At 35.1% G+C, this 26,498-nt stretch overlaps 1 protein-coding gene across 5 annotated transcripts in view; it reads right to left on the reverse strand.

Moving 5' to 3' along the window:
• The window catches only part of LOC141460024 (atrial natriuretic peptide receptor 1), a 716,933-nt gene that overhangs the window by 422,762 nt on the left and 267,673 nt on the right, over positions 1–26,498 (reverse strand). The window lies entirely within an intron of this gene.

A 26,498-nucleotide genomic window follows, 5' to 3' on the forward strand; every position in this document is an offset into this window, starting at 1 on the left:
TAGGAACACATATTAAGCAATCCTTAGCTACTTTTTACCAAAAGCGTCAGAGGATTAGAGAAAACATCTTTTTATTTCTCTTTTAAACGTAAAGCGTAAGAAATGAATGATCAAAATTAGGATTACAGAGTGATGAACAAGGTAAGATGAATGTGAACCCTTTCAAGTTTCTGTTGAATAAGTTATTTCGAACGAACAGTGGTTGATACATAAGATTAAATGAATATGAAAGCATTTCCCGTTGGATGGACCAGAAGACACACTGATGTTCGCAATAAAAATTGGATTTTATAATAAAAACTACTTTATTTTTAACTGGAAAACCACAATGAAAGTACGAAAAAGAGGGTCAGTTATGACGTCACCCTGCCTTTCGCCGAAAATAAAAGAGAATGTACCTTTCTCTTGAAGATACGATATCTATTGCAAAGCTATCAATGTAAATATGTAACAATAAGTTAGATCTATGGGAATATGAATTATTTAAGATTATTGGTATCTATGCGATACTCAATGTAAACTGTAATTAATATATAAGGACATGCAATTATGAATATAGAGATTAGTAAAAGTTTAGTCAAAGAGCAGTCAGATTAGTCGATGATTATGAGTATTGTACGTTACTAGAAGTTAGCCTGTATATAAATGTTCTCAGTTTGTGTGTAACATATCAATAAAAGTTTTATTTGTGATTCTGCTAGTCGCGATTCTTTAATTGTCCCTCTGAGATCGCGGCAAAACAATAAGAATAAGTTCACTCGTAGATTCAAAGATATTCCAGTAATACTCCTTGAAGAATTAGATCTCGCTAATCATAAGCCAGCGTAAAAGAAGGAGCGTCAAAATCAGATTGTAAGAAAGAAAAGGAATCGGAGGAATAATACTCGAGAAACGAGAGGAGATCTTTAAAAATGAAAAGTGATAAAGAGAAGAATAGTTTGGATGAAGGAGATCGAAAGAAAATGCTAATCCAACAATAGAAACTAGTTTTATGGATAGATTAGTTATAAAATTGGATGAGATAAAAGAAAATTATAAAATTACATAATTAAAATACTATTGGAGGTTATTGGTGTAATATTTTTGGCAAGGTTCAAGTTTACCGCTAACTATAGATAAAAAAAACGATTAGTAAAAGTTTGATAGGGGAATACATGGTCAGAGAACTGTAAAAAACATTGCCTCTATGATAATTGTAGCTAAAAATTATTCTGGCCAAAAAGCGCACCTGTGTCACCTAATTTTTAATGATACAAATACAAATTTTGATATAAAACAAATCCGACCAATCAAGACAAGAAATGCATAGTTCATCGTGAAAAGATATGCCCCCGGGTGGTACAATACGCCCAACTTGCAACAACTGAATACGTACATGATTTAAATAAATCTGCAACTTCAATGTTCATTATTAAATACTCCTTTTAAAACAGTAAATTTAATAAAATTAGCAACAAAAAAGATAAAAGAATTATAAAATGAGAGAGTTTGTCGGGGAAAAAGGCAACAATTATTAACAACAAAAATTTTTTTCTGACTTAAATAAAATTAAACCCACATTACATTCAATATAATTGCATTCAACAAGTTCATTCGAGCGTAGAAAGCTGATAAGCTTTACGTTCTCCAATTGTGAATTAATTCTATTGTCTTGTCCCGTAATACAACACACTAATTTGAAATATATATATAAAATAATATCAAGGCACCAAAGGCAAAAGATATTTAAACAATTAATAATTTATTTTGTGCTTTTAAAAATTCTCAGTGGTGTTTTGAGCAAAAGTTAGTGAAAATTATTGTTAACAAAAACTAGATAGTTAATTATTGAATTTAAAGTGGCTAAAGATGTAAAATTGTATTGACGTAGACAACCTTCCCGTAGACGGATCATTACAACTAAACTAGTCAATTAAAACTTTAATTAACTTTGACTTGATTGCAACAGGAAATACAAAGTTTAGAGGTAGATCACACTTCCTGTATGAGACTTGTCAAAATAAAATGAGACAATTCTGAAGTTCTTAATTAATAAAACGGATTATGGTACGTCGAAAAATATGCCTTGGACTCATGGAGGGAAGCTGGTTTTATTGTTATATTAATTCCATGCGGTACTTTGAAGTACAACGAAGAAATTAAACATGAAAATACTTAACATTTAAGTATTTGAAACCTGAGTAACCTACTAAGGAAGTAAAATAGTTTCTTTTTTTTTTTGTTTCAAGCGAAGCATAATGTCCTTCTACCAAATTGGAAGTCGTCGACAGAAAAGCCCTTACTTTATTTATAATTTTCCAAGTACAAATTACGTCGAAGATGATGACCGCCCAGGTTGCCCTTCCACGTCCAAAACGGATGAAAATATCGATTATAATTAATCAACATTACTACCGTGAAGTGCTTGCTCAACTCCGTGAAAGAGTAAGGAAAAAACGACCCGATTTGTGGAAGAACAAGTCATGGGTTCTTCATCAAGACAACGTGCACAGCTCACACTGCATTGTCTGTCAGAAGACGTTTCTAGCCAAGTACAACATCCCAGTTTTAGGCCATATTCGCCTGACCTGGCCCTATGTGACTTTTATCTGTTCCCCAAAGTCAAATCTGCATTAAAAGGATCACGATTTCAGTCCGTTGAAGCTGTGAAAGAAAAAGCGGCACGCGTCATGCAGGAGCTCACAGAAAAAGGCTTCCAGCACTGTTTCGAACAATGGTAAATTCGCATGGAGCGTTGTAGGGATAGGGGAGGTGTGTATATTGAAGGTGATAATAACTAAATATGTATAAATTTAAAATAAAATGTTTTATAGCAATAGTCTCGTTATTTAATAGCCACACCTCGTATATATTTATATTTATATTGACCGGTTTCGTTTATTCATCCATTATCAGTTTCTTGTAGAGAGTATGGTTTGTCCAATCAATTGTATTATTATAGTATGGATTATTCCTAGTTTTCTTCAAGGTGATATAGTTTAGAATTCCTGAAAATCTAACAATTTTATTCAGGGAAAAATAAAAGAAGTGTTGTAACAGCCGACCTGTAATGATGTGAAGCGAGAAACATTTTTTGCGTTTACTTATTAATGTACAATATTTACCCAGCTGATATTAAAAAAAAAGGACTCTTCAAACTTGTAATTTAAATTCTAGTGTCAATAAGTCAACTAGAATGTGAGCTCCATTAACTTTCACCTGCTTTGCTTTTGACACCTAACACCAGGTAAAGTCTTGTGCCATCCGATGAGCAGCACTTTCCCCGTTCCGCGGCTAACAATTCTGCGTTATTGAACTTTAACCTAGGCAAAGACTTAGGAAGGCAAGGCCATGGCTTAGACTAAGTATATGACAAAGTTAAGACAAACTTCACCAACTTTTATTTTTTAAAAAAGTTTTAATGATTTTAAAATGAATACAAACTCGGCAGTGAATTTTAGCCAACAGAACTACAAACTTTTCCGAAGAAAAAGGGCCAAAAATGAAGGGATTATCAAAGTTATTTTTATTTAAATATATCTGTAATATTTCAAAGTGACTGATGAGACTGTATTCGATGTTGACTGACTAAATGTTCTACTCTTAATTGTTTGTCCCTTATTTTTTTTTTTTTTATATCTTTTATTTGAAATTTACACCTGCACTCGTGCAGTACAATAAGTAAATATGCTGTGCGTACAATAAAAATGGCAATCATGAATGATGATCATCCAGTGATGACCATCATTAGTCTACCAGTTGGTCACGGGGCCAACGGCGCCTCAGCCGTCTTCGGGGGTTGGAGGGAAGTGTGGTTGAGAATAGGTTTGCAGCTAAAGGATTAGGGTGAAATGATAGTTTTTGGTGGAATGTGTTGTAGCGGGTTTTGGCAAGTTCTGGTATAAATGGAATGTTGAGGTCTGTGTGTATGGAGTGGTTACTGACATAAAAGGGAGCGTTTACAATGCGGCGGATTATTTTAGATTGGAGTGTTTGTAATCTGTTGATGTTAGATCGTTTAGCTGTCCCGTAAAGTTCAAGTCCGTAAGTCCATATTGGAGCAAGAAGGGAAGTGTACAGTCGACGCTTGTTCTGTAATGTTAGTTTTGAGCGTTTGTCCAGTAGTCTAGCAAGGAGTTTGTATCGTTTGTGTAATTCAGCCCGTTTAAGTCTCGTATGAGGGTTCCAAGTTAGTCTTTTGTCTAGGTACAGTCCAAGGTACCGCACATGGTCGGCTGGTGGGATAGGAGTGTTATATAAGAAGACAGGTCCAAGAGTTGTTCGTTTGAGTGTGAAGACATTTTTTTTTTGGATTTGTTTGGGTTGATTTTTATTCGCCATTTTTGTAGCCAGGGTTCTAGTGAGTGAAGGTGAGATTGTAGAGAGCGGATAGCGAAGACAGGATCAGTATGTGTGGAGAGAATGGCAGTGTCGTCAGCGAAGGTGTATATGGAGGTGCTGGGATTTGAAGGTAAGTCGGCTGTAAAGATTGTGTAGAGAAGAGGAGCTAAGACGCTACCTTGTGGTACACCAGCAAGGACGGGAAAAATAGATGATCGAGAAGAGCCTTGAGTTACTAGGAAGAATCGGTCGGAGAGATAGGATTTGAGTATAAGATAGTATGTGCTTGGTAGAATACCCTTAAGCTTCCATAGCAAACCCTTGTGCCATACTCGGTCAAAGGCCTGTGAGACTTCCAAGAATACTCCAGCGCAGAAATGTTTAAGCTTATTTACAGATATTATTAAATTCAGTTAATTTTATCTAAACAAACTATAAATGTTGATTACTTCTATGCAGACTCTTAACACATTGCCGACCACTCGGGAAAATCTGCCCGTTTAGTAAAATACTGGCGGCAAGAAAAAATATCCTCACAGACAATGTAGAGTCTGTTCTTCTAATTAAAAAAAAACTGGATTTACTCGCTATATTTGTAAAAGTTGTGGAGTACGATTGCACAAACTTAAACATTTCGAAAGATGTCACACTTTACAAAAATGAATACATTATTATTAAACTAAGGATTCAAGATTGGTGAGGAATCGGTCAAATAAAACTCAACCAACACGCATAGCCACGCCCTGAAGAAGACAATATATTTGTCGAAACGTTGGCAAAAAGGCGAGTTGTTTTTATTTGACCAATTCCTCGCCAATCTTGAATCCTTATTTTACAGAAATACTAAATTTTATGTCATTTGAATTAAAATAAATGAATTAACTTATCACTAGTTTATTTCTTGTTCATTAATGCGTAATTATGGTCTGTATTTGAGAACTGCACTAGTTGTCGCCCGTAACAAATGCTTATATTCAGTTCCAACTCGTGCGTTCGGCAATGTGTTAAAATCATTAAAAACTTGCTCATTTACAGTCTATTTATAACACTTTCTTTTTTTTAGTCAAAAGCAGCTAACACATATAACATTTACCAACATTTAACTGTTTCGCTGGCTTCAATAGGCAATGCAATCAAATATATAAAGAGCAAATGGGCTAATTGTTTGTAACCTTTGGAATTCCCAGGCAATAATGAGAGTTTAATGTAAATTATAATATATTAGTCTCAAGAATAGTGTGGAAATACCTTAGCAAACTCAAGGACTTTGGCCGTGATAATACAATCTCTCTTCTTCTGAAGATGCTACAGTATGTAGGTGGAATCAAAATGAGATGGTTAATGGAATGGCAAGGTAAGACGATGAACTCCTTACATGGGTCCTGAAACTTTCAGCAAGCTGGTACTGATCAGCTTGGTTTCCTTCGGGGAAGAAGGTTTACAGAAGCACGCTCTGTGGACCAGAGTCTTTGTCAAATGTTCCACGGAAAATTTATTAATCTTTCAATTTCCCCCGCACTACAAAAAAATATAAATAAATAAATAGAGGATAAAATATATAAAAAAATATAGTAATAACTGACGATTTAGTACCTCTATTGTTGTAAATCACACTCACACACACACAACTGAGAGAGAAGGAATATTCTTGAAGTAGAAGTAGAAGAAGAAAATCATTTCCAGCTTCTAGAAACAGAGTGGTGAGGAGGAGGAACTGACGACAAATGGAAGAGATCCATTGTGTGGTAGATGGCGAACTTAATAGACCAGATGGGTTTATTCCTTGTCTCACTGTAAGGAGTATTTCTGGAATCACTTCAACACACCCTTCTATACAATCAACCCCCCAAACATGTCCCAGTTCCTAGACGATAAGACTGATGGAAACTGTATTCAGATTTCTGTTAACAGGTAAAATCTTATGTGAAATTGTCTTGGAATTAATTTTATGCAAGAACAATTATTTTACAATCTAATAGAACACAGTAACAGTAATAAGTCCGAAAATTAAAATGATCCATCCAAAATTCGGTAAATTAAAATTATCCCTTAGCCTAGAGCTAGACAAATTTTGATTAATAAATCCTCTGATGTGATTAAAAAAAAAATCAATTAGAACTGCATTAATCCAACTACTCCAACACTTGAATGAAGTATTAATGAAATGTTGGGTACTCGCTGATTTGTGTACCTTTTGGCGTTTAATCAACCCTTATACTTAACATTTTAAACTGTAAGTTTTTGTTAAGGAGATTTTTGTACCTTTTGGATAGATTTTCCTTTTTGTCTATTTTACAAAGTTACATATCTTCTTTACAGATTTTTTTAAAATTTGGAATAAGCAATTCTATCATTATAATCTGATAAGGTGTTAAGTCGGAACCGTAACTACCACTGGAGAGATCTTTTTATAGAATGATTATAGTTGCGTTCCCCCAAACCATCCTCAATAACAATTTTTTTGAAAAAGCGTTTTGAATAACATAGGAAGGTATTTGTACGTAAATAGCAAAATTAAACTGCGATTTCAGTACTTCCTTTTAAGAGGAGTAAGAAAAATAAACTACGATTGCAGTACTTCTCCCTAAAAGGCAAAGAGGAAAGATTTTTTAATCGAACGACAATTCATTGATTTAAATCGGTTCACTCATTGATAATTTAAACGATTGCAGTACTTCCTCTTAGTAGGTGTAAGAGCAAGATGGCACTTCACAGCCACGTAGAGGAGCTTTAACCACTTATTCGGGCTGAATTTTATCAAAATCGGACTAAGCGTTATAGAAATATTGGTAATAATAGTTTTAGAAAGGGTCTTATTTGGGTGGGGCAAACTCCCCTCCTTATGAGGCACGGTGTCGAGACTTTTAAAGTGCAAATCTGTACAAAATTTCGATTCGAATGACACTTCATTCATGAAAATCGGTTCACGTGTCGATAATTTGCAACGATTGCTATACTTCCCCTTAAAAAGTGTTAGAGCTGATCGTCGCTTTAATGTTACGTAGGGGAGCCCTAACCCTATCACCCTACCAAATTTTATCAAAATCGGGCCAAGATTTACAGAGTAATTAGTTATAATAATTTTGGAGGGGGCCTTACATAAAGGGGGCTAACTCCTCTCCCATTCGATGTTCAGCATCGAGACCCCCAAAAGGCACATCTACATAAAATTCCGAATCGAATGACACCTCATTCATGAAAATCGGTTCACGCGTTTAGGCGCTACGTTGTTTACAAAAAAGGTAACAAGAACAACAACAACAAGAAGAAGAACAAGAACAAGAACATTTTTTGAAAAAGCCGTTTTTGCTCATTTTCGGCAACTTTTTTCTCGAAACCTATTAGATCTGGGTGGTTGCAAAAAAAATTACAGTTATAAAGGAGGGTTTGGAGTAAGATTTAAAGAAAATTTGGGAATTTTATCTTTTATAGAAAAAGAGAAAAAAATTGTCAAAGTTGGGTGTTTTTCAACGTTACGCTTTTTCGTGCAGTTTTTGATGGTCAACCCTTATACAACTGTCCTACCGGACAGTTTTAATCAGGGTTCTCCAGGTGGAGGTCGAATTGAGATGGCAGAGGTTGTCACTTCAAATATAACCGAAATCATTTCAAAATTTAAACTGTTTTAATATAAAGTTCTTTACTAAACTTACAAAACATAAGATCAGAAATAGGTAGTGAATTGATAGTAGTTTAATCATATGCCCCCTGGGTAAGAAATTAGAGAAACCAGACGTTCACCACAAGCCAAAACAACCCAGAACAAATACAACGAAGTCTCCATTTTGATTGACGAAAAAATCTTTTAATTATTAAAAAACATTAGCAATAAATCCTTAAATTTACCAATATTTTTCCTTATTTTTGGATTAAATTTTACTTTATTTAAAAATTTCTTAGTTTAAATAAGGGTAAAAGCTTTGAAAGAAAACATTCAAGGGGCTTTCAATCACGTAATTCACGAGAATTAGCATTAGCAAAAAGAGATAAGAAAGAGCAAATTCAAGGAGACAAGAGAGGGAAGACAGTAAACGCCCTAAATTACTCCCATAATATCACTTGATGACATATAATGGACATGAAGTTATCGTAATAGATTGAGTTCGTTTTCAAGATAATGCAGGGCCCTGGTTAGTATCGGACCAATTTGTAATTTGGATTTGAAAGGAAAACGTGCAATAAATTAGTGACAATTACTATATAGTATTTGAAACAGAAGTAGTTAGTATTTTGCTACATCGTTACTTCACCAAGAGGGAGTAGTGTAATTGGGAATTTGACTACCAACTCTTTTTTTGAGTTCACCCAGGAAATTCATGTTCTAAAGACAATTTGAGTGATTTCTCTTTGACTATTGTTGTGTGTGTGTGTGTTTGTGTAACCAAAACTCAAAATGAGAAAAACGCTGAACATTTCATCTACGATATTTTGGTTAAGGCATCACCAAGGGAACCCATCAATAATGTTTTGAACAAAATCAGTCAACCTTAACTGTGCTACTTTTTTACTGAATAGATTTTCAAGTTTTTTGAGGCTTTTTTGAAAACGACTCCATCAATCAAAACTTTAAACTTGATATAATCATTGCATAGGCAGTTGGGCGGGTGTTGGGTATAGTGATCAAGAGCGTGGCTTTGTAAGTGGGAGATCTCCAGTTCGAATGAATACTTTTTTTTTGCTAGAAAATTTTTTTTTTACAGTAAAGTATGAGCTTCCGCTCCCGTCCATGACACCTAATGTTTAAGCTTCAAGAAGACCTTAACAATATCTCAGCATGGGCAACGAACAATAAGCTTACCCTGAATGTAGAGAAGACCAAAGCTATTGTTATTGGCACTAACCCACTCCTTAAATCATTGGCTCCTCTTCCTAATCTTTTCCTTTACAATACCCCAATAAAATATTGTTCCTCTGTGAAAAACCTTGGTATCACTTTCGATCAAAACCTATCATGGAAAAACCATGTTTCCCAAATCTCTCATCGTTCCATCCACATCCTAAAGCAGTTTAAATAGTTCCCTGACACCTTTTTCCCAATTAAGAGCCGGCAACTCCTAGTTTCCTCTCTTATATTCCCCCATTTCGACTATGGTTGCTTAGTGGTATGGCCGGTCATTTTGGTGATCTCGAAGCAAAGCTCAAGCGACTCATGAACTGCTTCATAAGATTTATTTTCAGCATTCCACAGAGACTCCCGCATTTCGCCACTGCTACGATGAGTTGAAGTGGCTTTTTCCTGTCTATCGCCGCCAATATCTTTTGGCTTCTTTCCTTTTTCAAGCCATCCAGTCTCAAAGGCCTTCCTATATTTTTCAACTCCTTAAGGTTAAATCCTCGATACATTCCCGTAATACCAGATCTCGCTCATCCGATCTCTACATTCCCTCTCACCGTAACTCATCCTTTGACAAATCCTTCCTTATACGTGCTACCTCTCTCTGGAACTCCTTGCCTTCATCTGTCCGCCATGCTCCTACCCTTTCTATCTTTAAATCCCGTCTATTCAGTTATCTCCTTTCTATTCAGCTAGGAAGCTGAAGCTAGGAGGACCGAAATTCTAATTGTTTTAATTTATTTACTTAATTTCTGCTGTTATTTTTATTTTCACTTTTTTGTAAATACCTATTTATTTATTTATTTTCTGTTTAATCACAGACCAAACTATTAAGGCCTCTATTTGTTCCTGTATTTATTCTTAGGGGACAATTGTCCCAGAATAATAAATTTCTTTTCTATTCTATTCTAATTGGTAGATGGAATAGAAAAGAGATAACTGAATAGACGTGCATGAAAAAATAGGCGATTTCTTTAATCATAGCACAGGTGAAGATCTATTCCGTTTATTTTGTGAACAAGAAAACCTTTGTTAAGTCCAGTCCTGAGGATGAAGTGGATTTTAAGCTTCCTTGTGATGTGTTACTTATGGGTAGAACGCGGTCTATCTTTCTGCATAAATTTTGTAATTTTCACCTTTTTTCTCCCGCAAATTTTTTTTAAAGGTACCCCCACACTGTGAAAAAAAGAAATAAATGAGAATTTTTCGCGTAAAAATTAGAATAATGCGGGGTCAAAAGGAGACAGCAAAACCTAAAATTAATCTTTCATCGCTGCTTCAAATTTTCTCTTTAAATTATTTTGCGTGGGTCACTTTCGTTACTTTTGCTTTGCCTTCAACCTTTAAAGTTCCTGTTTTTTTTTGACACAGATCAAAAGGAAAAATTAACAGAAAGCAAAACATTAATTTCCATAAAGAAAAAATTGTGATGGATATTTATTTTTCCCCACATCTAACTCGCATTTTGATCGCTCTTGGCGGGGTTAAAAATAAATTAAAAGATGTCTTAAAAAGTTATTAAAGCCACTGTCGCTGTTCTGCGTTTTAAAAGATTATTAATATTTGGTCTCTATGAATGGAACAATTTATTATAATTGAATTAATATTTGTGGCTATCTATTTATATCTATCAGTTTTTCAGGCTGATACTTGCTATGAATCGATTCTGTTTTTCCTAATTTTTGAGGGGTTATCTCAGTGTTTTTCGTGATGGATATTCAATCACCGAATTAGAAAATTCGTAGATGAAAGCATGCTATTTTTTGGAATTAAATTTTGACTGTCAGGCGGGATGCGGATGACATCTTAAAAGAAGATAGAGGCTTCCGAGTAATGGCCAAATATCGTAGAGTTAACATCAACCTAATCCAGAACTAGGACACACCACATCTCATTGGCCAGATCAATTTTGCCAGTAAAACTAACAGAGCATGGTGTAACAAACTGTAAGAGCAACTGTACATGAAAACTGCTTGTTGTTATCAAATGGCTAAGTACCGAAAAATATGTAAAAAAAAAATTATAATAATAATAAAATGAACAATAGAATTAATGTACTTTTCGCAGTGTTGATATGAGAGTTTTTAGAGAAGCAATGAACAAAGGTGGTTAAAGTAATTAACTCGAACAGATAATTAAAACTGTCCGGTAGGGCAGTTGTAATAAGAGTTGATCGTCAAAAAACTGCAAGAAAAACCGTAACGTTGAAAAACACCCCAACTTTGACAATTTTTTTCTCTTTTTCTGTAAAACATAAAATTCCCAAATTTTCTTTAAAATATAGGGCAAATCCTCCTTTATAACTGTAAATTTTTTCGCTATAACACAGATATGATAAATTTCGAGAAAAAAAGTTGCCGAAAATAGGGGGAAAAACAGCTTCTTCAGAAAATGTTCTTCTTGTTACCATTTTTTTGGTAAACAACGTAGCGCCTAAACGCGTGAACCGATTTTCATGAATGAGGTGTTATTCGAATCGGGATTTTATGTAGATGTGCCTTATGGGGGTCTCGACGCTGTACATCTAATGGGAGAGGAGTTAGCCCCATGTATGTGAGGCCCTCTTCAAAATAAATTATTACTAATAACTCTTAAAATCTTAGCCCGATTTTGATAAAAATTGGCTGGGTGAAAGGGTTAGGGCGACGTTCTGCTCTTACACTCATTAAGGGAAAGTTTTGCAATCATTTAAAATTATCGTTTCGTGCACCTATTTTCTTCAATGAAGTGTTCAATTTGGTTCAAAAAGTTAAGTAGATTTGCATTTTTATAGGACGCTGTGTATCTTTAGTAGGTGAGTTTGCCCCACGCTGGTCAGGCCCTCTCTAAAACTATTATATTATAGCTACAGACATAACTAAAGTACAATCCCAAAGAAAGTAATGGAAGTAAAGTCAGTAGGCACAATACAATAATAATGGTATTACTGGGAGACCCCTCGCTGTAAAAACTGGACAGATTCTTTCTTTTAATAATAAAAAAAAAAAAAAAATGAATTGCTGATATAGCTGGACTTTTAAATCTGGAGCACACGAGCTCGTTGATAGCGTGCGTTTGCATGTACTCGTATCTTACTTCAGATTAAGGGGGTGAACTAATATAAATATAATCCGCAGCCTCGTCATCGGATTTCAATAGCAGCTGTATCATTCAATTTATTTTTCAACTCTTAGGGCCCTAACAGATCATCTGTGAGGTTTCCCTACATTAATTGCAAATCATCTTTTCCATCTTTCAGGATTCCACCAATAGGGACCTCAAGTTTTTGTAAACTGATTGTGACGTAAAACTGGTGTGAACGTAATCACAAATTCCTTTGAAATTATGGTTTTAAAAATTTCACGAAAGATAAAAAAAACAATGAAATATCTTAACAGAGAATAAACAACATGGCCGGATAGTAATGTATGTTTATTTAAAACTATTATTGTACTATATCAGAAAATAAGTATTCCAACGTTGAAGGGTGTGAATATTTGGTCAGGTCTTGAAGACCCGGCCCTGTACAAACAGCACCAATCAGAAATGGTCGCACGGATAGAATAACAAATAAATTCAATTTGCTGAGAACGTTTCCACCTGCAATAACTACCTCTACGAGGGTCGTTTGAAAAGTCCGTGCAAAGTCAGAGAGATAGCACCACTGGCGCGTATCGAGGTTATGTTTAGTTAGTAGCATCTCTTGGAAGAACACACACCAAGTTTCAGCCAGATCGGTCTATTTCTTTGTGTTTGGCATTCGTTTGAATCGAGGAAGTCGAGTGATTTTCAAAAAATGGACGAAAAAGAATTTCGTGTGTTGATTAAACACTACTTTATGAAAGGCAAAACGCCTCAGGAGACTAAAGAGAAGCTTGATAAACATTATGGTGACTCTCCACCTTCGATTAGAACAGTTTATAAGTGGTTTAAAAATTTTCGGAGTGGCCATATGGGCAGAAGTAACGCTGAACGTTCTGGACGCCCTGTTGAGGTTACTACTCCAGAAATCATTGATAAAATCCATGATATGGTGATGGATGACTGAAGAGTGAAGGTGCGTGAGATTGCTAGTGCTGTGGGCATCTCGAATGAACGGGTACATAATATTTTGCATCAACATTCGGACATGACAAAGCTATCCGCAAGATGGGTGCCGCGATTGCTCACGCTTGACCAAAAACGAAATCGTGTGTAGTGTTGCAAGGACGGTTTGCAGCTGTTCCAGAAGAATCCGCAGGACTTTAAGCGTCGTTTTGTCACCGTGGTTGAAACATGGATACATCACTACACTCCTGAGACCAAAGAACAATCTAAACAATGGGTTACCAAGGGGGAATCTGCGCCAAAAAAGGCGAAGACCGTTCCTTCGGCCGGAAAGATTATGGCGACTGTCTTTTGGGATTCGCAAGGAATAATCCTCATCGACTATCTGGAAAAGGGTAAAACTATTACAGGTGCATATTATTCATCGTTATTGGACCGTTTGAAAACCGAGCTGCAAGAAAAATGCCCACGATTGGCCCACAAAAAAGTCCTTTTCCATCACGACAACGCACCAGCTCACACCTCAGCAGTTGTGGTCGCAAAATTAATGGAAATAGGGTTCCAACTCGTTTCACATCCCCCCTATTCTCCAGACTTGGCTCCCTCGGACTACTATTTGTTCCCCAATATGAAGAAATGGCTGGCGGGAAAAAGATTTTATTCAAACGAGGAGGTGATTGCAGAAACGAATGGCTATTTTTCAGACTTGGACAAATCCTATTATTCGGAAGGGATCAACAAACTAGAGCAGCGTTGGACGAAGCGTATAAGCCTAAAAGGAGACTATGTTGAATAATAAAAAAGGTTTACCCCAAAAAATTAAGTAGTTTTTATTTTTGCACGGACTTTTCAAACGACCCTCGTATATCGTCATAGACTAGAATAAATAAAGTTTTAATTATTTGTAACAGAATTTGAAACATACGCTTACACGGTAACATTGGAAACGAAAATGTCATCGTCAAGTGTGATTATTTGGCAGAAAATTTATTTTTAACGTCATAGGTATCTATGGCAAAAATGTATAAAATCATTAAATTACAATTGAATGTGTAAATTTTTTTTTAAAAGGATAAAAAGTTGCAGATGGCAAGTAGGCTTCTCAATTCAGAAGAAAAGGCCGATTTGCTGATAGTGTACAAACAATTCCTGGGTGAATTCAGTGACAATCGGGATTATAAAAGTTATTTAATAAAATCTAGGGATTTCACTAAGTTATGGAATAGATTTTTGATAAAACATTTTTTTGATAAAGAATTAAAAAGGGCATCTCTAGACGAATGTTCTTCCAGCACTAGTAGTGAGCAAAGCGTTCCATTTAAAGAATTTGAATTATTAAAATGCATTCCTAAGAATATGAGGCAGTCAACTTTTTTCAAAGATTTAAATCAAAAGATGGAAACTTACGTCAATGAAAATGAAAAGAATCCTATTAAGAACTGTAATGTTGACGAGCAAATACTTCATTATCTAAATGAGACATGTGTGGATAATTTCAATTGTCCGATGATAACTACGAATTACTCGAATAGAACTTTAGATAAGTTCAGCTGCGGTAAAAAAAGCGGATCTATTGCGGCAAGTATGGATCAAATTAGTCGAGAAAGTGATTCCAGAAGTCAGTGTTCTAAATCTTCTGGATTTAGAGTAGCTCCTCATAATAGACAGTTTTACTTGATGAACCTTGGTGAGCACTACTTCGGCAGTATAGCAACACCAATTTTAAGTGAACTTTCTAAAAAAGATTTTGAATTTCTTAAAGAAAAGTGCGTTGGCTGTGACATGAAGAATGCAACTTTATTCGAGACAATCAATTCTGATTTTATAAAGGACAATGTTGAAGTGAACAAACATTCTGCAGAAGAAACAGACACGGAAATCTATGAAACTTTACAGGAAGATGAAATCCAGAAAAGTGATACCGAAACAGCAATAGCAGATAAGGAAATAAATGTAGAGAGGCTTATAAAGCCCAATACTTTTGGCGTTTGCAATGGAAGAAGCAAAGTGCCAAGTAATAATTTTGTGAAATATTTGCATGAACAACAGCAAATTGATGCAACTTCAGATATTTCTAAAACTACATTTATCGAATCAATAAGCAATCCAAGTGAATTTTTACTGCCAACCATTAACAGCTATGTCAACTCCCAACCTATTTCTTGTTCCGTAGCTAAGAGAGTGCGTAGATGTGTGTTCTCGCCTTCGCTCTGTTCTCTTCCACCTAGAAAACTTAAAAAAAGCAAGAGCTGTGGACAGAAGACGGCAAAAAGTTTGTGCACGAATACTTCTCATTTGAAAGTACCATTAACTAGCAAAACTAATCCAAAAAAATTCTATTCTAAATTCAAAGGACGAAGAAAAGGTGTCAGGAGATCGCTCAAGAGGGTGAAAAGAGAATTATCTAGAAATAGATCGCTAAGCGCAGATGGAGACAGTGTTAAAGAAGATTTAATCGAAAGCAGACACTACTTAGTATTTGGAGCTCAAAATGGAGGTTTCGATAAAGAACAGAGTGAGCAGTGGTGTTTCAGCCAAAATAAAGGATTGTGCTACGCCCCCAGCGATTCATCTTTTCCTTCTTGTTACGAAGATGAGGAACGAGATTTTGGTGAAATTAAACAACGAGCCAATAAAGTGCAGCAATTATTGGAGCACAAATCAGATTATTCTAAAACTAAGGTAGAAAGTGAAATAGAATTAAAACTAATTTGTAGCAATACCGATACAGAATTAAAATCTTTAGATAGTATCTGTGTAAGTGTTCCTTTGGACTTTAAGAAATACCGCTGCGATTCTGAAAAGCGCGCATTGGGCCCAGTAAAGGTTATAAAAGGAATACCTGTTTTTCCATTAGATAAAAAATTTCGAAGTTTTTCTAAGTTCGGAAAAAGATTTCAATTAAAAGAAGATATCTTTGAAGGTTTTACCAAAACTGATTCGGAAAACCAAAAGAAAATGAAAAAAATACACAAAAAAGTAGAAAAATTCAAGCAATCCAACTATCTATTTCCACATATTAGTGCTGGACTTAATAGCAAAGTCAGCAATAAACTTCAGATTATCAGCAAAACTAGCAGCAGGATGAAGCAAAAAGAGAACGCTTCCTTTTTCAGCTGTGTGTCCGGGAACGAGATCATACTGGAATCAGTTTTGGATGTTGAAACCCATGGAGACGATATATTTCAAAGAGAACTGCCAGAAAAAAGTTATCCAGAGGAAAAACTGCATGAAACACTGCTCAGCAATATCGACAAGTTGGTGTTAATTAAAGTAAAACATTCTGGCAATAGGATTTCAAAAATGCATTCAGACGAGGGTGATACCATGAGGAATGCTGAAGCGAGAACCACGCCGAGGACAAATAGTGGTTTTGAGATAATGTTGAAATTTGCTATAGAAAGCATGGAACAAGAATATATGAAGAGAAATAATTTAGACTTTAAAAGTGTGAAAAGTGAGATGGGTGCTGACAATAGTGGAAGCGCTACCACGCAAGAATCAGATCGGACATCACCAACTTCAGAAAGTACGATGGAAGAAAACAGTCTTTCAATGGAAGAAGAAGGAAATTTAATGAAAAAAAGGTATGAAAATGGCTCTCTTTCCTCCAAAGAAATGGAAATGGAAAAGCGATGTGTAGAAGAAAATTTACAAAAATTTTCTTTAGCAGTAGAAAGTGAGACAAATGTCAGTGATAAAAAAGTTACCAGCAATATAATAAAGAGTAGTACAGTGCCTTGCAAAAATAATACCAGCAGCATCAGAATATACGCAGGTCCTGAATATAAACGAAGTTCTTCGTTAGTAAATGAAAATAATAATGCAAATATCTGTATAAAAGCAAATAATAACAATTGTTATATTGAAAATAGACAAATTCCATTGAAATATGGAACCGAAAGCGGTTATAAATTCGAACAGGTTATTTTGAGGAATAATATGAAAGTTTCAACTGATGGGACATCCCAGGATGAGAGGAGAAGACAAACAATGAAAAATATAAGAGTGCGCAAAACTGAACAGCACAATTTCTGTGCAAACACTTTCAAACGAAAGGGACCTATATTGAAACTGCCCAGGGTAACTTCTAGATTCAATGTTAAGCCAAAAGCAAAATCACTTTCCAACCAAAATACAAAGATGATGGAAGGGAAATTCATTATTTATAAATCCTCAGAAACAAATAATAATTTCGAAGTGCCCAAAAAAAGTTCCTTTTGGGGCACAATGTTAAAACAAACTGCTAGGCTTGTGCCATTCTTCACGTTCCACGGTACCAAAATTAATTTACAGACTCTAAGTGAAACTTTGTCCAGATGAGCTCTGGAAAGTTGGCGACAAAAATATACTATCCAGTCAATTATTTTATTTACAAATAAATGTCTTTTTATTAATAGCTAATGTTATTTGTGATGTACAACGCGTGCAAAGACAAATGCGGAAATAATTTATTTATTACTATTGGTATAAAGAATAAAGTAAAATTACCAAGAACGAAGGCTGTGGAATTATTTTCAAATTTCGTGACTGTCCTACCGTAAATAACGAACAAATATCTCAATATTTAGTTTAGCGTTAGTTTTATCAAATATATGTTTTAAATTTTGTTTCATTTTTTGTGTTGTTGTAAACGCCATCGTGTTTTGTGCCAGAATATAAATCTAGTTACTGCGACAAATCTAAAAATCAGCTAAAAGCTTATACGGAATTAGCAGAGAATTTTTTTTTTTTTTTTAATTTATCTACTGGCGATTCAGTCGGCGAGGAGTATTGTTAGGGATGCCAGAGGAAGCGAGAGACAGTACAAGAGGATTAGAGCTAGTCGAGAGAGTAGTATGGAATTTTTGGTATTTAGTCTTAGCGAGTTGGTCTATGAAGGGAATGTTGAGGTCGTTGTGAAGAGTGAGGTCAGTCACCGTAGAAAGGAGCGCCAGCTATCTGTCGGCAGTAGTTTTGACTGAAATGTCCTGTACTGTCCGTACGTTTGTAGGTTTGGCTGAACCCCACAGCTCTAGTCCGTAAGTCCACATAGGTTTGAAAGATAGTGTTGTATGTTAAACGATTGAGTTCTAAGGGTGATTTGGAGCGTCGTCCAAGGTAGTCTGTAAAGCCGTTTAGCACGTTTCGTCATTGCTTGTCTTTTAAGTCTAGTGTGTGGGTTCCACCGTGAGTCGTTTGTCTATGCAGAGGCCAAGGTAGCGCACCCAGATCTGTACAAGGAAGAGGATTGCTGTTGAAAAGGGACAGGTGGACTGGAGCCCCGCCGGAGAGTAAATGTGGCATGCTGGCATTTCGTTAGCAGAGAACAAAATCCGATTTCTATAACCTCAAGGTTGCCCCAGGCAACTAAATGTTCATAAGAGTCCAACGGGGCCGGTAAGAAGACCTTTCCTAAAAAGTCGGGATTGTAGTAATCCTCAAATCTCATCCCTCTTTTACCATACAGAGAGAGAAGAGGACAAAAGGAGCCATCATCAGGAAATCAGAAAAGATGTTCCGACAAAGAGGACGGGCTGCAGTGCTATAGAAATTGTACCAGACCGTTGATTAGTTTCATTCCTCAAGATTTCCATCACCAAAACCAAGGCGTCCCTACAATCCTGCGTCCAAGGATCTTACTGGAATGTTAGCGACTAGAATTCCACAACCAAAAATAGCACTTACCTAAAAAAAAAAGTTCACTTTTTTTTTCAAATTTTGTCGGAAATATCTTTTTCGATTTTTATTTCCGAGATTTAAAATGGCGCCTCTCTTGCCAACGGTGTCTCGAGAATCTTAAGTTCTAATAATAAATATCGTTTAAAGTATATTTGTTCAGCACGAAGTATTTATTATTTTTTTTAAGCAATATTACAACTGGTCGGTCCTAAAAAGAATAAACAATACCCACTCAGATATTATCAATCTTCTCCATAGATTTTATTCGCGATCTATAATAGTCTTCAAGCAGTATAATAAGTAGTTAAAGTTATACGACACCGAAGTATATTGCAAAGAATATCAAATAGAATACGGTTCTTTTCAAATATGTACATATATATTCGTGAGCAGACGTAAATAAAAAATATTTTTCAGTAAAATATAGTTGGTTAGTTATATTTCGAATCGTGTAAGAATATATTAACTTTTAAACTTTAAAAAAAAAAATGATGTTAAAAGTAATAAATATATTTCCATGTAAAAAGAGGCGCTGGAATAATTTCATTTCTTGCTTGCTTTGACGGCTCTTTCGTTCAAGAGAATTAAATCAAAATGCACGAAAACGAAGGGTATTTAATTGAGAAGTGAGAGATGCAGAAGCTCATATTTCCATATTTTTCTTTTTAAATAAGCATTTTTTAGATGCAATTGATATATGTATACATATATTCATACAGAAAAATGCATACAGTAATTATAGTTTTCTTAGCTAACCAATTGATATGACAACCTCCATTCTTAAACCAATGAATTCAGCTCTTTGTCTGTCTTAATAGTATTGAAATCTCCTATTTTCTCAGAAAGTGCTTGTTGTACTGCGACCTAGGCTGACCTTAGACAAATGCCATTGAATGTAAATAACTTCAGTCAATAGTTAAGTTAGGGGGCGCTGTTTTGGGAAGGAATATTTTTCCACGGAATAAATAACATGAGCGTAGATTAAGTCAACTAAACACGCAACATCATCTAGCGATCACGCTAAAATAAAATCTGGGTCTCCTGTGACTTATATATATATATATATATATATATATATATATATATATAGATTAGTTTATAGGTTTGAGTGGGTATCATAATCTACAATCTACACGCAAGGGCAGAATTTAAAACTTTAACCGCAAGCTTTTTTGTACTACTATTATTTTTTTACGAATAATTTCGAAAGCGCAAATCTCCCGATCAAAAAGTGCAAAATTAATAGATTATGATTTTTAAATTAAAATTTTTGCTCGTGAGATTGCAGCAATTCATGAAAACATACCTAGGACATGAATTTAGCCATTAAAATGTCTCGGATGAAAATATCAAAAGCTCTGACTGTAAAATATCACTTTCATTTTAAAATAAATATCAGTATCGTAATTATTGGGTTAAACGTGTTTTATATTTTTACAAAGCTTGTCTTATTTAACATCTAAATCCTTTAAATTATTAAAGAGAGATAAACGCTGCCTAGTCATTTTGTCGATGTAGAAGAGTTGTATGAGCAGTTATCTTTGCTTAATCACTATTAAATTATAAGGATTCAAATTGGCCAGGAATCGGTCCAAATAAAAACAACAACTCTGGCAATGCGGGTTGGTTGAGTTACAGAAATCTCTTGACAGATAAATTACAGTATTCTGTAACTCAAACAACCCGCATAGCCACGCCCTGAAGAAGGCAATATATTTGTCGAAACGTTGGCAAAAAGACGAGCTGTTGTTTTTTTATTTGGACCAATTCCTCGCCAATTTGAATCCTTAATTTAATATTTTACGGCCACTAAACCATTGATAATTAAGACTGCTTCCTTCAGGAACAACTCTTTAAAATCAGGAATCTAGGATTGCTTTTTTTTTTTTTTTGCACGCTGTACTCAACGAAGAATTGGCGAAGACAAGTTTTGGCACTCAAAAGTTAAGTGAGAAGACCCAGTAAAATTATGTCGAAAAAGGCAGTAAGACTAGTACAACAATACACAAAGCTTAAAACAAGGTTTCGAATCTAGCAAACTTTAATCTCCGTTGTAACGCACCAATTTTTAATAATTTAGTTAGTTTTAGTAATTACGAGTAATTGAGCCTTTACGCTTCACTTACTAAATAATAATGTTGGCAGTGATAATAAAGGTAGAGCTAATTTATTGCGATCACTATGCACCTGCTTCTGGAGACAAATTATGCGCAAACAAAACGTTAGGTTATCTTAGCCCATTTAGGTGGATTATCCCAGAAAGGCAGCCGAACTCGGTAGAGATCTATTACTTCCAAGAACCAGAACCCTGAAGAAAATACCATGAATATTGTAAATTATAAGCTCTCAAAGGTTTATCGTATAGTTTGTTGGGCACTAACAATTTTCAATTGCTGCATAAATGCAGACATGCACAGGGTTTACAGTTACCTTGTTAGGGCTATTTTAGGTGGTTAACGTGCCGGCGAATAAACAGTGCAGCAACAATTAAAACGCTCCCGGACCTGCATAGTTATTATACATTTTACACCAGCGCGGTCACCGTTAGTTACTGTAACTAAAAATCAATCATTTTCATCTAAGAAAAAAAAATCAATCAATATTTTGGTAAATGTAAAATTTTGAAACAATATTTTCAGAATTTACAATTACAATAGCGAAGAACCACAAGCAGGTTTGCAGCTAAATATTTTTTATCGCAATTTTTATCATTTAATTTAAATGCAACAATGTTTTAAGCATATTACGCTGATTTGGCATACAGGGTGTATACGGAGGAGTGGTCGAAACTTCGGGAGGTGATTCAGCAGCTCAAATGCAACAAAAAATATTCTCTTCACTTTGGCCCGATTCTCAATAGTGTCCCAAGATATTTGCATTTTTAACTTTTCCGTCAATATTCACGTTTTCCACCATAAAAACGGCCGTAACTTTTCTATCCTTTATCCTACAACAAATCTGCTTATTCCAAACGAAAGAGCATTAAATTTCCTATAAATATGCTCAATCCAGAGCCTCAAAACGATTCTTATAACAATGAAAGTTTTACTTTAATGTCTAAAAAATTCGTTCTCGATGATTTTTGTTAAAATTTTCAACTGTATTTTTTCAATGATTAATGAATCAAGGAGTCACATAATTTCAGAAAAAGTTGCGCATTTTAGGTGATCATATGGATTATTTTGGTTTTCAATAAAACCCTACCCCGAACAGAGGGGTGTAAATATAGAAAACTGGGATTTTGCGTAACCGACTTTTCACTACTAATTTACTCAAATGTCAATTTTTGGAGAAGGAACATAAAGAAAAGTAACCATTTTAGTTTTTAACAATTATTATTGAATAAAACGGAAGTAAAAAATAAAGTAGATAAAATAAAAAAATATAATAATAAAAATTATTAGGTATTATCATCATCTCTTCTACGTGGGTCGTTTGAAAAGTCCGTGCAAAGTCAGAGAGATAGCACCACTGGCGTGTATCAAGGTATTTTTAGTTAGTAGCATCTCTTGGAAGAACACACACCAAGTTTCAGCCAGATCGGTCTATTTCTTTGTGTTTGGCATTCGTTTGAATCGAGGAAGTCGAGTGATTTTCAAAAAATGGACGAAAAAGAATTTCGTGTGTTGATTAAACACTACTTTATGAAAGGCAAAACGCCTCAGGAGACTAAAGAGAAGTTTGATAAACATTATGGTGACTCTCCACCTTCGATTAGAACAGTTTATAAGTGGTTTAAAAATTTTCGGAGTGGCCATATGGGCAGAAGTAACGCTGAACGTTCTGGACGCCCTGTTGAGGTTACTACTCCAGAAATCATTGATAAAATCCATGATATGGTGATGGATGACAGAAGAGTGAAGGTGCGTGAGATTGCTAGTGCTGTGGGCATTTCGAATGAAAGGGTACATAATATTTTGCATCAACATTTGGACATGACAAAGCTATCCGCAAGATGGGTGCCGCGATTGCTCACGCTTGACCAAAAACGAAATCGTGTGAAGTGTTGCAAGGACGGTTTGCAGCTGTTCCAGAAGAATCCGCAGGACTTTAAGCGTCGTTTCGTCACTGTGGATGAAACATGGATACATCACTACACTCCTGAGACCAAAGAACAATCTAAACAATGGGTTACCAAGGGGGAATCTGCGCCAAAAAAGGCGAAGACCGTTCCTTCGGCCGGAAAGATTATGGCGACTGTCTTTTGGGATTCGCAAGGAATAATCCTCATCGACTATCTGGAAAAGAGTAAAACTATTACAGGTGCATATTATTCATCGTTATTGGACCGTTTGAAAACCGAGCTGCAAGAAAAACGCCCACGATTGGCCCACAAAAAAGTCCTTTTCCATCACGACAACGCACCAGCTCACACCTCAGCAGTTGTGGTCGCAAAATTAATGGAAATAGGGTTCCAACTCGTTTCACATCCCCCCTATTCTCCAGACTTGGCTCCCTCGGACTACTATTTCTTCCCCAATATGAAGAAATGGCTGGCGGGAAAAAGATTTTATTCAAACGAGGAGGTGATTGCAGAAACGAATGGCTATTTTTCAGACTTGGACAAATCATATTATTCAGAAGGGATCAACAAACTAGAGCAGCGTTGGACGAAGTGTATAAGCCTAAAAGGAGACTATATTGAAAAATAAAAAAAGGTTTACCCCAAAAAATTAAGTAGTTTTTATTTTTGCACGGACTTTTCAAACGACCCTCGTATAACCAACAGGCGGTGCAAAAATAATCATTAAGCTGGTAATTCTGCCTCTATTCCTTTATATGGTGCAGAAATTTAATTTGAATTTCACGAGATTAATGCCGTCAGGACCTTTCTGGAAAATCCTAGAAGCAGTTACTTCACTCTTATCAACTGGCTTGGCCAGCTGTTAGTTTTTTTTAAGTTTTCATTAAAAATATCCGTTTTGATTAGTATACAAAACATTGTTTTTACTTATATGTAGTATAAACGTTCGATTAAAATTAGTTTTAGTTCCAGTTTTAGAAAAAAAGGTTCAGTATAATGTATAGTTCTATGAGCTTTATACTTTATTCGAACTTAATACTTAATCAAGTACAGTCGACTCTCGATAAATCGAAATCCAAGGGACTACAAGAAAAATTCGAATTATCGAGACTTCGAATTATCAAGAAGGGGGAAAAAAATTCGAATTATTAAGAGTTTTTATTATGTATATACAGGGGGTGGACAAAAAAAATGGAAACACCTTGAAAAATCATCAAAATACTTTTGTGGAAACTGAGTTCTGTACATTTCTATTGAGCTCAATAGTGATTTTAGGAGCTGTGGTCTTGCGATCAGCTCTAACAATTCGCTTTAGAGTCCGACGGTCTCTCTCAGACAACTTCGACTTTCGACCAGACCTGTGCTTGGCTGAGGACGTTTTCCCTTCTCTTTCAAAAGCAGTCATTACTTTTGAGACATTACCTCTTGAAACGCCAAATATTCGGGCACATTCTGTTACACTGCCATTATTTATACGTATTTATTGAAAATACGTATGAGCTTACCTAAGTTTTAGACATGTATAGCCTCAAGTAAAAAAGTAAAAATAATGAAAACGACAAAAAAGAGCAAAAAAATTACATATGTATTAACATTTCAATAAATAATAATATACATATGTACCTAATTAAAAAAATGAAGAACAGTTTTTTGTTACAATGTGGCTTGACTTAGTCAAGTGACTTAGAATTGTAGAAAGCGTTGATGGTGGAATATTGAAGTTTTGGCGATATCTTTTTCAACTTTTCACGGCTGCGATACTGTTTTCTTTGTCGGACACAGTAAGGGAGACGTACTTCCCATCGTGACAAACTAAGAAAGAGAATCGGAAAGTTAAACTGGGCTGAAAGGAGGGAAACATTACGCAGGAAATGAACAATAAGTGGAAAATGAGAAGTAAACATTACTAGGGAAAATTCGAATTATAAAGAGGGGAAGGTGGCCTCGTTCGAATTATAGAGCCTTCTCCTCCCCCTGTTGTTAAGAAAAGGATTTCGAGTTATCGAGCGCATCTAAATACACTGAATTTTTTCGATTTACCGAAGTTAGCAAACTGTAGAGTTTGAATGATCGAAAAATTCGAATTATCGAGAGTCGACTGTATTAAATTGGACTCAGATGTTCGGAATTGGAAGAGAATTTGTAAATTTAAGCTTTAGAAGTAAGTGTGAGTGTTTACACCAAATTCTAGTTCTGTGTTTGCATTTAAATTTGAAATTTAATAAAGTACATTATTGTGATGTATAAATTTAATATTTGATTGTGTGAAGTAAAGCGTTAATTGTTCGCATGAACGTAAACAATAGCTTTGTTTATGTTACAACCACCTATCTTTCCACAAACAGCATGGAATACAAAGATCTTTTGTCAAGTCAAAAACAATTTTAAACAATTTAAGAAAAAAGACTAAACAAAGATAGAATAACAAAATAAAACTTAAAAACCTATAATAAACTTTCGACTGTGTTCTCCTCAATAATTAATTTAAACTTGCATATAATTAATATTGTTATTATTATAATTAATATTACAAAGTTCAAAGTTAATCTATTACCAAAATGTTAATTTAGTCAGAGAAGAAATACATAATTTATGTGATCGTGTTTAACGTAAATTAGTTGATATAGGTTTAATATTAAATATTGATCAATGTTATATTGATATCTTCCTGCGATATTACTGATCGTTGATTTATTTTTTATCTAAAACTTTTCCAAAAACAGAAACTTAACTGAGACTTAAAAGTTGAGGTCACAAATTTTCTTAAGATTTTTTAGATCCTGCTAAAATTTAATGATATTGAATCCCAGAAAATGAAGTGAACGCTCATCTCCAGAAAACTAGATGACCAATTTTATGTAGTGCCTGAAGAAGTTCCATTTGTTTTATCTCTTCCTCTCTCCCCTTCGGGAAAATTTTCCAAGAAACCTGCCATGGAAAGAATTAAGCTCAGTTGTAGCATGATGGATCGGCCTCGAAGTGCCAGATTCTGTGAGGACAGAGATACTTTACATTTTCTTTTCTTGGGTGCCTTAAATTTTCTAATAAAAGACTAGGTTGCAGTTAGAATTTTGGTTTCGTTTGTAAAAAAAAGGAAAGAAAGCAGTAAAATATGCACAAAAGAACATAGATATATGTACACTATAAGCGAATGATTTGCAAGGAGTACAGCTAGTTTGTGGCTAATGAGAAAGTATAAAAATAATACCACCTAAAGTTTACAAAAACCCAAATAAAGCTAAAAGTAATCAAGACAGGAATGGTTTGATTGAGAGGTAAATTCCACCCGTTTCAGAAGTTAAAAGCGATTCATGGATTTGCCATTGAAACGCCCTGTTTTTTCGTCAACACGCGATAACAGTCGCCTCACTCACTTAAGACTAACTTGAATCTTCCATTAGTCTTCTTCATTCTATTTCTGCAGCTTTTGAAGTCGTTTGGTACACCAAGAAAACCTAATCGACTTCAAGAAGTGGTTGTTGCCGGTTTGAGAATAAAGTAAAAGCGAATTATAGGGTAAAGTCGGGTGAGATGGCCAAACGGGAGAGATGGCCAACAGCCGAAATTTTACCGAAATGTCGTCAGACGGCGCTGCGTGACCTCTCCAGTGATGAACCTTTATGTCTGACTACA

Source organism: Rhodnius prolixus, unplaced genomic scaffold (assembly GCF_049639745.1).
Source record: "Rhodnius prolixus isolate KJV_2025 unplaced genomic scaffold, Rpr scaffold_6, whole genome shotgun sequence".
Lineage (NCBI taxonomy): Eukaryota > Metazoa > Arthropoda > Insecta > Hemiptera > Reduviidae > Rhodnius > Rhodnius prolixus.